This window comes from Cetorhinus maximus, chromosome 21 (assembly GCF_964194155.1).
Source record: "Cetorhinus maximus chromosome 21, sCetMax3.hap1.1, whole genome shotgun sequence".
NCBI lineage: Eukaryota > Metazoa > Chordata > Chondrichthyes > Lamniformes > Cetorhinidae > Cetorhinus > Cetorhinus maximus.
In genome coordinates this window covers 80,419,453-80,432,700 of record NC_135899.1, presented here as the reverse complement: position 1 = coordinate 80,432,700, position 13,248 = coordinate 80,419,453, and positions in this window count along the sequence as shown.

Genomic DNA, 13,248 nt, shown 5'->3' with positions numbered 1-13,248 from the left:
TGTATCCGAGCCGCCGGGCTTCATCCTCAGTGGGGTCTTGATCCCTGAGGAGAGGGAGGGAATAGATAGCTGGCTTGGATCAGCAAGGTAGGCACAGGAACCCAATGGCAGCTTGCCCACCCGAGTGCTACCCTTGGTATAATTTCTCCTGACGCGTAGCCAGGCCTCCCCTTAACAACCACAAAGGTGGGCTCCCATCTCCAAATGGGCGTTCGATGAACGAGGGCCCCTGTATTACCTAGGGACCATGTAGAATCTTGAGGGGAAAGCCAAAAGATGCATCTCTGAGGAGGAGGGGTTAACAGGAAGATGGTACAAATCCAACATTTAGTCCGATTAACTTGCGAGGCTATGGCCTGCATTCGTTGAACTGCAGAGTTGGTAGTCCATGCCCCCGCAAGGACCATGCAGGACAGAATCCAAATCAGAGTCAGCGTTCTGACGGCTCAGTTAAAGTTCCTGCACAAGCACTTCCGTCCAAGGTCAGCGTCCGCTTGACGTGCGATGCGTGTATCCACAAGGGTCGTCCTTCAACCTTCACGGCCGTATCGGTGGTGAGCAGGACTTGGAAAGGCCCCTCCCATCGAGGTTCCAAACAGTTCTTTCGCCTGAAGGTCTTTACCAGGACTAGATCCCCAGCCTGGTATTGATGGCAGTCTTCAATGGTGGGCTTTTTCTAAGCTTCTACTACCTGTGTATGCAAGCTCTTGAGAGAATTAGTGGTGCTATATAGTATGTAATCATTCCCTCATCCATAGCGTGGATGTCCATTTCCCTAGCAGACAAAAGTGGGGCCACTGGGAGGCGCATAGGAAGTCCCATTACAACTTCATAAGGAGAGAGGGAGGTGGCACGGTTAGGGTGAGAGCGCATAGTCATGAGCGCCAAGGGTAGAGCTTCAGGCCAATTCAAACCGGTTTCTTCACATAATTTAGTTAGTTTGTTTTTCAGAATACCATTTTGTCTTTCCACCGCCCCAGTAGTCTGGGGTGGTATGAGCAGGAAAGGTGATGGTTGCATTGTAAGGCCCTCAACAGTTCCTTCATCACTTTGGCAGTAAAATGAGGCCCATTATCACTCGATAAAATCTCTGGTATCCCAAATCTGGGTATGTATTCACGCAACAACAATTTTACAACAATAACAGCATCATTCCGTCGGGTGGGATACGCCTCCATCCATTGCGAGAACAAGCATACTATAACTAAAACATAATTATATCCCATACATTTAGGCATTTGTATAAAGTCCATTTGTAGGTGTACAAACGGGCCCCATGGCTAGGGTCCTGTACCAGCAGTCACTGTGGGCGTCTTGCCTGGGTTATGTCATTGACATAGGTATGACAGGTATTACTAATATAATACCTATTAGCATATTACTATTCACTATACATTCAACATTCATTCTATATACACGTGTTAAACCTCTGAGCTGGCAACCAGTCAAGTCATGATTCTTGTGTCATGAGAGGTTCAATAAATGCTCATTAGTTACCCATAAAGGGACTTCCCCTTCTTTAATCTGTCTTAAATTTTCTCGGGCTTGTTCCAGTGCCCAAGATCCATAGGTGCTGCATACATCATTTCTGCTCGCTTCGTCTGAAATATCTTTCACTATTTCAATTAATTTATTGATAGTCTCCGCATGACCTTCGAGCAGGGTAGCCAGGCTTTGGATTAACCGTGTCACGTCCTGGTCCGTATCTAATTGGGTATCCTGGATCCCCTGCCCCGCTCTAGAACCTCCTTAAGCTTAAAGCTCAGGGTACAGACCTTCTGGTCAACAGGTTCTGAATTAACCACTGATGTTCCTATATTGAATATTGTAGCGGCATTATTTATCAGGCTGCGCGTAACGCGGTTCCCTCCCAAGCCTGATCGCATCTCTCCATTGAACTGAACTGCTTCAGTCATCAATTGGCGCGTCAGAGCCGTATAGAGTGCTTGGGTATGGGTTGAGCACCACTGGGGCAGGACGACACCAGATACATTCAAGACTACGGGTACCAGCTCATGGTGTACATTATCATACAAAACTTCTGATTAACCAGTACCAAATCATTCGCCGGTCCTGGATGCGTAGTCGGACAAGATGGGTCAGTCGGTGTGGTTTGAGGGGCTTCAATTATCTCTACTCGGACTGTGAAAGTAGAGGTGGGAGGTGGCTGGGTAGTGGCGGACCTCCCATGCCCGATCTGAAGCAAACCCTTACTACAATTTGAAAGCACTTGTTCTCCTACTGTTACATTTATCATTCCCCGTTGCGTGTCGCATTCGGCACTGTCCGTGCTGTACCAAAGTTCCTCCTGCGGTGTAGGATGAGTAGTGATGATCCCTGAACCTTGTTGCCAGTACTGATACGCCTACAACCAGGATCGTAGATCTGTGGAGACATTAACATCGGCTCTCGTTCTCTTATCTACAAGTGCGCATGTATCACCTGTCATAATTACCTCGTATGGTCCATGCCTATTCGCTCTGACCTCACCCTGACCATCACCTTATTCCCCACTTGGTCCATTGTTGCTGTTTGGATTTGCCTGTTTCCATACCCTTAATCACCTGTCAGTCTCTAGCTTCCTCTCTCAACTCATGTAATTGCCTACTTAATTCCCTTACATTGTCCTGTATTTTTCCTTTCAGTGACCCTACACCTCCTACTATAATGCCTTCGGGTAATTCCATGGCCCTTCCTGTTATCATTTCAAATGGGGTGAACCCGGCGGTCCTGCTTGGGGTAGCCCACGGCGCATTAGAATATTGGGCTGTTCCCTGTCTCTTGATTGATTTTTTTTTTAAAGTTCAGTTCATCCTTTCCACCCTCCCTGGACTCTGGAGGTGGTAAGGAGTATGGAATTTCGGTTTAATTTCCATAAGATTACACACTTCTTTAATGCCTCTCCCTGTGAAATGAGTTCCCTGATCTGAATCCATCTGGGTAAGCAGCCCCACTCCTTGCCCTTCAATTGCCTCAACTACAGACACTGAATAATTTTACCTCCAAGGTTTTTTTTTTCCTGACCGCGATCATCTTGATTCTCTTGAAGTCAGTTTCTCTATTGTCTTGATTGTTTAAAATGTTTCCTTACTCTTTAGGCAGTTCCAATGCCTCAGTTGATGGCCAGATTTTCAAATTCATTTCCCTTAAAACAGTTTGTACATTATGTCCTCTTTCCATAACTCATTCTCCTACTTGCCTCATACCATTTTACACATGCAACAGCTACCATCTTATCTTGTCCAGGTTGCCTGGAGAGACTTTAAAATAAATAAAAATATTCTCATAACAGTTTTAAAAACAGAAATCAGGTATTGACATGTTTTGCTTCCTTATCTTCTTCTCAAACATTTTATTGTCTCAAAAGTAACCCACTAAATTGTGTCTGACCCTTTTCTTTTAGAATTGTCCCAGATTCATTAACTCAGCCAAAAATTGGATTTCTGCCAAACTTTGTCAAGGTCTTGAGCTTAGCTTCATATTTTGGAAACAGACTTTACAAATACAAAAGTTTGCAGTATTTGAATTAGTGCCAATTGTTGTCAAACCTTTTAAAATGAAAATTCCCTTTTGAGAACTTTATCAAGAACCAAACCTCAAATTTTTAAACTTTGTAAGAGCTGTAATTTACACTATCAAAATTAAAACAACCTCTTTTTCATGTGTAATGATTTGTATCCAAGCTATAATTTCCGTATGTTTATCGACACATTCTTTATCTTAGATAGCATCCTCGTTATTCAAAGTAACCTGTTAAATTACACCACTTTACATATCAAGATTGTCCCAAATTCAAATTCCAGTGCTTTTGGAAAGCAGATTTCCTTTAATATTTAATTCATCTCTTCATAAGAAACCCCTTTTTATCCATTGGAACCACCTAGACCTTGTGTTTATGTCTTTTGGTTTTCCTAGAATCTTTCTGAATTTCAAGTAATTTTTTTTCTCAGAATTTTAGAATACTAACTCATATGTATTAATCCCAATCAGTTTGGAAGCTGCTGATGAGGGTTATTCTCTACTAGTCTGCAAGGGGGTGGTACAAGGGTTGGTTCATCTCAAATAAAGGCCAGCCCTGCTTTATCTTTACACTACCTTCAAATTACGATTTTTGCCAGAAATCTCAACTCAAACCTTATACTCAACACTTTGGAATGTTTAAGTATACTTTTCCTTTAATCTAATATGGGGCTTTTGACTCAATTACACACACAAAAGACAATTCAAGGAAGAAAACACATTAAAGCTCACATACAAATGCTTCATTGCACACAAACACATAGATAAAGGTATGTATCGATATTCCTATAATATTGAACTTAACTCTAAACGAAGTTTCAAGTAGCAGTGGGGGGAATAAATGGATCTTGAAGGCTTCACCTATAAGGACCTTCAAACTGACGAAAGCTCACATTTTTTCTGCGCTGCTTGTCAAATGCTCATTAACCCCCTAGGGGTACTCACTCTCTCTCTCTCTCTCTCTCTCTCTCTCCAGCACAATCAGCTCTTGTAACTTAGATCAATTCATTTTTTTTAAGTTACAGAAAATTCAGTAGCGGACTATCTACCTCCCTTAAAACATATTATAACCACTCAATTCTGTCCCGATTAAAAGTTCCATCTGGTGAGAAGCTCTCTCCTTTACCTTGAGTCCATTTAACCCAATCAGAAACATATTGGACAATTTCAGGGCCATAATGGACATACATATAAGAATTTGAGGTTCCCTTCAAAGGGAGAACCTGGGGTTTCTTTGATGCCATATTACCCATTTTTATTTAATAATATACACAAAAAAAAGGCCAGTCTTTGGCGGGTCCTCGACCCCCAGTCTACTACTACAAGGAACCTTCACCAATCAGTTCACTCATACGCTTCCAGGGGTCCCGGACCCCGAGCCACAATCACACACACACACTCAGCATTCCAACTCCGAAGGGCTACCAACCCTGAGCACACACACTGTTCCAACTCCAGGGACTCGAACCCTGAGTACACTAAATCTACTTACAACTCCAGGGGACTTGAACCCTGAGTACACTAAATCTAGGCTCCAGGGGCTCCAACTCCACCCTGAGCATACACTAAATCTAAATCTAAGCTCCAGGGGCTCCAACCCCACCCTGAGCTTACTGGCCAGACTAATCTCCTAAATACTTAAATAGATGACTTACCCTAAGAGTCAGCCACAGGCAGGCGAAGGCAGATCGCAGGTCAACGAACCCTGAAGCCCAAATGGGGCTGCCACGGACTAAGGAGTCCTTGAACCGCGAGGTCCTAACGCTGGCGCTCCCTAACTCAACCCGAGGGGTTAGTCATCTCGGTGGAACCTCCAAGAAACTGTCGGAGATTAATCACACCAAGGCATCATTAATACATAGAAACCCCATTTATTACTTGTGCACAAGGGAGAACAATACAACGAGAGCTATTGTACCATCTCAAAGCAGAATACACAAACACTTGCTTAAAAGCATTTTACAGCCAATCAGTAAATTTTGCACAACTCAATCCGCTTATTTACATAAGTTTACTGACCAATCCATATTTTAGTAAATTTTCGTTCCCAGCACAACAGATGTTGCGCTTACACAAATGCTTATCACAATCCTGATTACATTGACCTGAGAAAAAACAAAATGGATTGTCTCAGGGCTCATCCTACAACTGTGCTCAGACAAGATGGTATTGTTCTCAAGGCTGCAGTATTTTTCTCTTAGGCCTAGGCATATAATTCAACTTCTCCATTAACCCTTTTAGCACTAAATGGGTTCCCTATTTGTCTAGGCCACCACAGCAGAAAGAGCAGAAGTATTAAATGAGTACTTCGCATCTATCTTTACAATGGAAGAAGATGCTACCCAGGCCAAGGTGAGAGAAGAGGTAACTGGTACACTAGAAGAATTTACAGTTGAGAAGGGGGATAGATAAGGTACCAGGACCGGATGAGATGCATCCAAGGGTACTGAGGGAAGTGAGAGTGGAAATTGCAGAGGCACAAGTGATAATCCTCCAATCTTCCTTAGACACAGGGGTGGTGCCAGAGGACTGGAGAATTATGAATCTTACACCCCTGTTCAAAAAGGGGTGCAAGGATAAAGCCGGCAACTACAGACCAGTTTGACTTCAGTGGTAGGAAAGCCTCTGGAAACTATAATTCAGTACAAAATCAATAGTCATTTAGACAAGTGCAAGATAATTAACGAAATTCAGTATGGATTCATTTTGGGAAAATCATGTTTAACTAACTTGCTAGAGTTTTTTGAGAAGGTAACAGAGAAGGTTAATAATAACAATGCTGTTAATGTGGTGTATTTGGATTTTCAAAAGACATTTGATAGTGCCACACACAGACTTGTGAGCAAAATTCTAGCTCATAGAATAAAAGGGAAAGTAGGAATTTGGATAAGAAATTGGCTGAGTGACAGGAAACAGAGAATAGTGATAAATGGTTGTTTTTTAGATTCGAGGAAGGTTTGTAGTGGAGTTTCCCAGGGGTCATTGTTGGGACCCTTGCTCTCCCTGATATATATTAATGACTAGGCTGTGGTGTTTTGGGCATGATTTCAAAATTTGCTGATGATACGAAGATTGGAAATGTTGTCAACTGTGATGAGGATAGTCGTGAACTTCAAAAGGACATAGATATGTTGGTGGATCGGGCATCCAAGTGGCAGATGAAGTTCAATGCAGAGAAGTGTGAAGTGATTCATTTTGGCAGGAAGAATATGGTGAGACAGTATGAAATAAAGGGAGAGCCTATTAAGGAGGTGTAGGAACAGAGGGTATATGTACTTAAGTCATTGAAGATGTCAGGGCTTGTTGAGGGAGCAGTTAATAAAGCATATAATATCTGAGGCTTTATTAATAGGGGCAGAGAGTACAAGAGTAAGGAGGTCATGTTTAATTTGTATAAGACACTAGTTAGACCTAATCTGGAGTACTGTGTCCAGTTCTGGGCACCTTACTTGAGGAAGGATGTGAAGGCATTGGAGAGAGTACAGAGGAGATTCACAAGAATGATTCCAGGGATAAAGAACTGTAGCTATGAGGATAGATTGGAGAAGTTGGGACTGTTTTCCTTGGAGAAAAGAAGGCTAAGAGTAGACTTGATAGAGTTATTTAAGCTCCTGAGGTGTATGGAGAGGGAAAATAGTGAGAAACTGTTTCTACTCAAGAGAGCATCAAGAAAGAGAGGGCACAGATTCAAAATAATTGGCAAAAAGAGTAATAGTTAAGTGAGGAAAAATTTTTTCACCCAGAGGGTGGCTGGATTCTGGAACGAACTTCCTAAAAGGGTGGTGGAGGTAGGTTCAATGGAGGTATTCAAAAGAGAATTAGATTGCTATCTGAAAAGCAAGAACATTCAAGGTTATGGGGATAAGGCAGGGAAGTGGCACTAGGTAGAATGCTCTTTCAGAGAGCCAGTGCAGACTCGATGGGCTGAATGGCCTTCTGCACTGTAAAGATTCTGTGATTCTGTTTCAGTTTATCTCCTACTACAACCCTCATTCATGCCCTTGTGGCCTCTATTCGAGCGCTCTCCTGACAAGCCCTCCTACATTCTACCCTCTAATCTTGAGATCCACCAAAACTCTGTGTCCATATTCATACCAAGTCCTGTTCACCCATCCCTCACGTGACTTGCATTGGCTCCCAGTTAAGCAACACCGCAGTTTTAAAATTTATATCCTTGTTTTCAAATTCCTCCATTGCCTTGCTCTTCCCTATCTCTATGATCTCCTTGAGTCTCACAACCTTCAAAGATATCCCCGATTTTCATTGGTCCATCATTGGCAACCATACCTTCAACTGCCAAGCCCTAAGATCTGGAATTTCCTCCCTAAACCTCTCTAGATTTCTATCCATCTTTGGAACTCCCCTTAAAACCTATCTCCGTTATCAAGTTTTGACCATTGGCCCTAATATTGTTTTATGTTGCCCAAATCAAATTTTGCTTTATAACAGCCCATGGCTCAGAGAATATTATTACATAAAAGACATTATTTAAATACAAGGTGTTGTTGAGGGAAGGGACATGGGAGATGGGGAGAATTAAAAGGATTGGAGAAGAGAGAAATGATAGAGTTTAAGTCCACTTGCTATGGGTAAACATTATAGCCTAGAAATTAGTCTAACCTGCTAAAGCCTCAGTATGGTGAGCAGGAATCATGCCAACATTCCAACCAGAAGCACACTGCCCACCATATTAGGTAAAAAGATAGACGAGAGGCATTTCTTTGCCCATGCTTGAAGTAGGCATTAGCCTCTTTTGCATACGTAAATAAATGGTCAAACACTTGTTTGACAGCCCCTCTCCACAACTGGTTGCCTGATCAAGTGCCTTTGTCGCATGCTCAAAAATAAAACAGTAAGTTAGATTGCAAGACCTCTTTATGAACCTACATTTGCTATCTTTTATGATTTTATTTCTATCCATGATTTTATCTTTTATGAACATTTTTATAACATATAACTTACTGGTCTGTAATTTCCCAGGTCTCTTTTGCTACTTTAAAAACAAACAGGAGTAACACTTGCCTTTCTGCAGTCCTCAGCTACTTTTCCAGTATTCAGCAATTGCTGGAAGATTTGTGCAAGATTTCCTGCAATTTTCTCTCTTACCTCCTTAGGACCTTCAAATATTACGAAGTGATAGGGTAGGAAGAGAAAATGATAAAGGAGGAGGAAGTGGGACAGGAAGGAAAGTGGAATAGGGAACAGAAGAAGGAGAAAAAGGAGTTTGGGAGGATGGAAGAGGTGAGGCTTTGCTCTCTACTTGCCTGGATGAGTGCAGCTCCAACAACACCCAAGAAGCTTGACACCATCCAGACCAAAGCAACCATTTAATCGGAACCCCTCCACCAGCTGCACACAGAGGCAGCAATGTGTAACCTCTTCAAGATGCACTGCAGCAACACACCAAGGCTTCTTCAATAGCATCTTCCAAACCCACAACCTCTACCAACGAGAAGGGCAAAGGCAGCAGTTGCATAGAAACACTACCTCCAAGTTCCCCTCCAAGTAACACATCATTCTGACTTGGAACTATACCACCATTCTTTCACTGTTGCTGGATCAAAATCCTGGAACCCCCCTCTCGAACAGTACTGTGGGTTATTTACACTGCATGGACTGCAGCAGTTCAAGAAGGCAGCTCACCACCATTCTCGCAAGGGCTATTTGGGATGGGCAACAAATGCTGGCCTTGCCAGCAATGCTCACATCCCACAAATGAATTTTTAAAAAGACCAGAAATGGATGGGAGGGTGCCAGGAATAGAGAAGAAGGAGGGGGTTTCAGAGGGAAGTGGGAGGGGTAGAAGGGGCTAGGAGGTGAAAAGGGGAGGGGAGAGGGTAGTTGAATGAGGTGAGCAGTGACAAGGAAAACAGTGGAAGTGCAAGGAGGGAAGGGAAAGAGTTCAAATGGATGTAAGAGAAAGGAGGAGGAAGTAGGAAGAAGTGATGGCCAGAAGAGGGGAAATGGGAGAAGAAGGAGATGAGAACACAAAGATGGATAAAGGAGCGAATAAGGGTACAGGAAGAAAAATGAAAGGAGAATGAGGTGAGTGAGGATGGGGAGAAGATGGAATGGTGTAAAAGAGGGAAGGGAGGATGGATTCACATATGGTAAGAGGGGCAGTCAGGGTAATGGAGGGGGGAATGGGGTAAAAGAAGGGTGATGTGAGAGAATAGAAACAGGACAGAAAGGTAAGGTGAGGTTTGAAGTATCAAGATTCGACACAATTGCAAACCAGTTAGTTTAGGGAAACATTTGGAAATTGTAAGTAAAGATGAAATTAGTAAATAACCAGATGTATAGAAAATAATTAGAAGAAGCCAACATGGATTTCAGAAAGTAAGGTCATGCTTGACAAATTTCCCTGTATTTCCCTCAAAAATGTCTGCTCACTCACAAAAATGCCCTTATACCTACAACCTTAATGTGCATGATTGCATTGACATCATGGCTTTGACAGAAATGTAGCTCATGGCCAGCTACACCTTACCCTTACTGAGGTCTCCCCCATCTTGATAGCTCCCCCTACTCCTCGACAACTGTCTCCTCCTTTGAGGACCTCAGCTTGTTGCACGCCTCTCCATTACAATCCTTTTTCTCAACTGACATTCTCAGACCCCCCACCCCAAAGTTACCAATAACATCGCCACTTTTTTCTTTCCTCCCTGAGCCGAAACACTGTTAATTGTGCAATTAATTGTATGCAGGTGGTGGGCATTAGATAGAGATTCACTAGTGCCCCTGAAAAAGGGACAGCCTGAAACTGCATGGAGTGAATGAGGAAATGCATGTTTGTAATTTATCTCTGTAAATAAACACGTATAAAAATTGGCTCAGGTTCTATCTTCACCACCTGGCTTTCCAGAGCATAACATACACAGCATCTCATCCTTGGTGATTTAAATCTTCATCACAGTTCCACTTGCTGTTTTTGTGCTGCCCTCGATGCATACACAAAGCCACAATCTTGCCAGGTCCTGTGCCCTCTCTATTTCCATGGTCTCTATCACAGACAAGGACATCACCAATTACTGTGGTGTATCTGTCACCATCCAAATCCAACTACCCTTTTCAACATCACATTCTTCTGCATCCTTCTAATTCTCCCCCACATTTATACTTTACAATTGTACTGTATGGTACAATCTTAAAGAAGGTACGGGAACAGTGAGACCTGGGGGTTGAACTACACAAATCTTTGAAGATGGCAGGACTAGTTAAGATGGCTGTTAGAAAAGTATACAGGATTCTGATGTTTATAAATACAGGCATCGATTACAAAATTAATGAAGGTATGCTGAACCTTTATCCATCACTAGTTAGGTCTGACAAGAAGATATAATAATGTCTATAATATTTCTTTATCTTAAATTATTTAAAAATAGAGTTCTAGTGATGTCATGACTATGTGTGTGTGTCTTAATTGGATTAAAGCCAGCTGGTCTAGAGGCTTTGATGTATAGAAGAGAAGTAGGTTTGAAATGTTCATTAGGTAAACATAGGGAAGTTAGAAGGTGAAGTGTAAAGGGGGCAATTTGCATTTTTAAATAAACCATTCAAAATAATGGGTGAAATATTACACCAAGCCAGAAGAAGCCAAAAAATGTGTTTATTTTTTCCAAAGCTTATGAATAAAATTGGTGCTATGAAAGAGTTTTATTGTTAAAAGAGATAAAGTTCAAAAAACCTAGTGATACAATGAGAATTTCCATTCAAAGAGGAAAATATGTATAAAGGAAGAAAAGGCTGTTGGTAAAGGAAGAGGGATTCTAAGATTTAAAGCTTCCAGCCTGTAAGCCTCAAGCCACTGTCTCCAAGGACCCAAAGCTGAAAGAAACTCATTTTGAAAGCGACTGTCCAGAGTGTGCTTTGCCAGCGGTTTGTTTAAATCTATGTGTTTTACTGTTGCCTTATTGGAGATGTAACTGGGAGTCAGATTAATTAAGGGATTTTTAGACATTGTTATAGTAGTAATTTGTAGACATACGTATGTGCTTACAATCTTTTAATTAAGAAATGTTTAATTTAATTTATGAAAACCTTGAGACTCGCTAGTCTTATTATAACTGAATTCAAAGCCTGCGTCTCAAAACATAAAAAAATTGCAAAAATTGGTTATGACAGTTGTTTCAAGTTTCCCTCTGGGAAATGCATGTTTGTAATTTATCTCTGGAAATAAACACGTATAAAAATTGGCTCCGGTTCTATCTTCACCACCTGGCTTTCCAGAGCATAACATACACAGCATCTCATCCTTAGTGATTTAAATCTTCATCACAGTTCCACTTGCTGTTTTTGTGCTGCCCTCGATGCATACACAAAGCCACAATCTTGCCAGGTCCTGTGCCCTCTCTATTTCCATGGTCTCTATCACAGACAAGGACATCTCCAATTACTGTGGTGTATCTGTCACCATCCAAATTCAACTACCCTTTTCAACATCACATTCTTCTGCATCCTTCTAATTCTCCCCCACATTTATACTTTACAATTGTACTGTATGGTACATCCTGCAAACCGCACATTTACCAATTAGTCTGCGTGTAGGTGGCTGTTTCCTTATTTTCAGAAGTCTATCTGTTCTCCTAGTACTTCACACTATGAAGTGGTGTATTGATAACAGTAAAATGAAATAGCTGTTCAAAGCAAAAGACTGGCAGCGCATTTGGTTGAAGGCACCGATGATTCAGTTGTCGAAGCCTTATGTTACATGAATATGAAAGCGACTTGAACAAAAAAAAATCCTAAAATAGAAAGAAAACCAGAAGTTTTTACCATCAGCTGTGTCATAATAGGTCTGAGCTGAAGTATCATGTTCAATTCTGAGCACCACAATATAGGAAGGATGTCAAGGTCTTAGAGAGGGTGCAGAGGTGATACGCTAACCTGGTACCAGGGATTATGAACTTCCATTATAAATTATAGAAGCCAGTTTTGTTCTAATGAGAGCAAGGAAGATTTTGGGGTGATTTAATAGAAGTATTCAAAATTATGAGGGATTTTGATAAAGTACATTCGGAAAAACTATTTCCACTGCAAGAGCATCTGTTACTAGAAGGCACAGATTTAAGCTAATTGGCAAAAAAATCGTGGAGCTTATGTAGCAATTTCCTATTACACAGCTAGTTATGAATGGAATGCACTACCTGAAGGGGGATTGAAGCAAGTTCAATAGTAACTTCAATAGTAAATGGAGAGTGGGACTAATTCAACTCCTCCTTTGAAGAGCTGACACAGTGACAATGGGTCGAATAGCCTCCTATGTTTCTATGCACTTTCTAAATTGCAACTAAATTCTAACCCATAACTATTCATTTGCCACCATACAACTACAGCCATTGATCTGCTTAACCACTTCCTTGCATCAACTTTTGATCCCTTATTACTTGTATATTAGTTGTGTTTAATTGTATGCAGGCACTTACAAAAAAAATAAAAACAACAGACTAGAAGTCTGAGTGCTGGGTTAGGAAGTACATATGTGTATTATTTAACTCTGTAAATACGTGTACAAGCGTGTGAAAATGGACTCAAGTTCTATCTTCCAGCAACTGGTTTTCTGAAATAGAACATTTATCCTCAGTAATATTTTATTCTCGGACATCCAAGTCGATCCCAATGGTATGCTCCCTGAAGTTTAATGGCTGCAGACTTGACCATTTCTGGCATCCATTGCTACATCTGGCCGAACCACATTGAGCTGGAGTTTCTTCTGCAAAACCACATGCT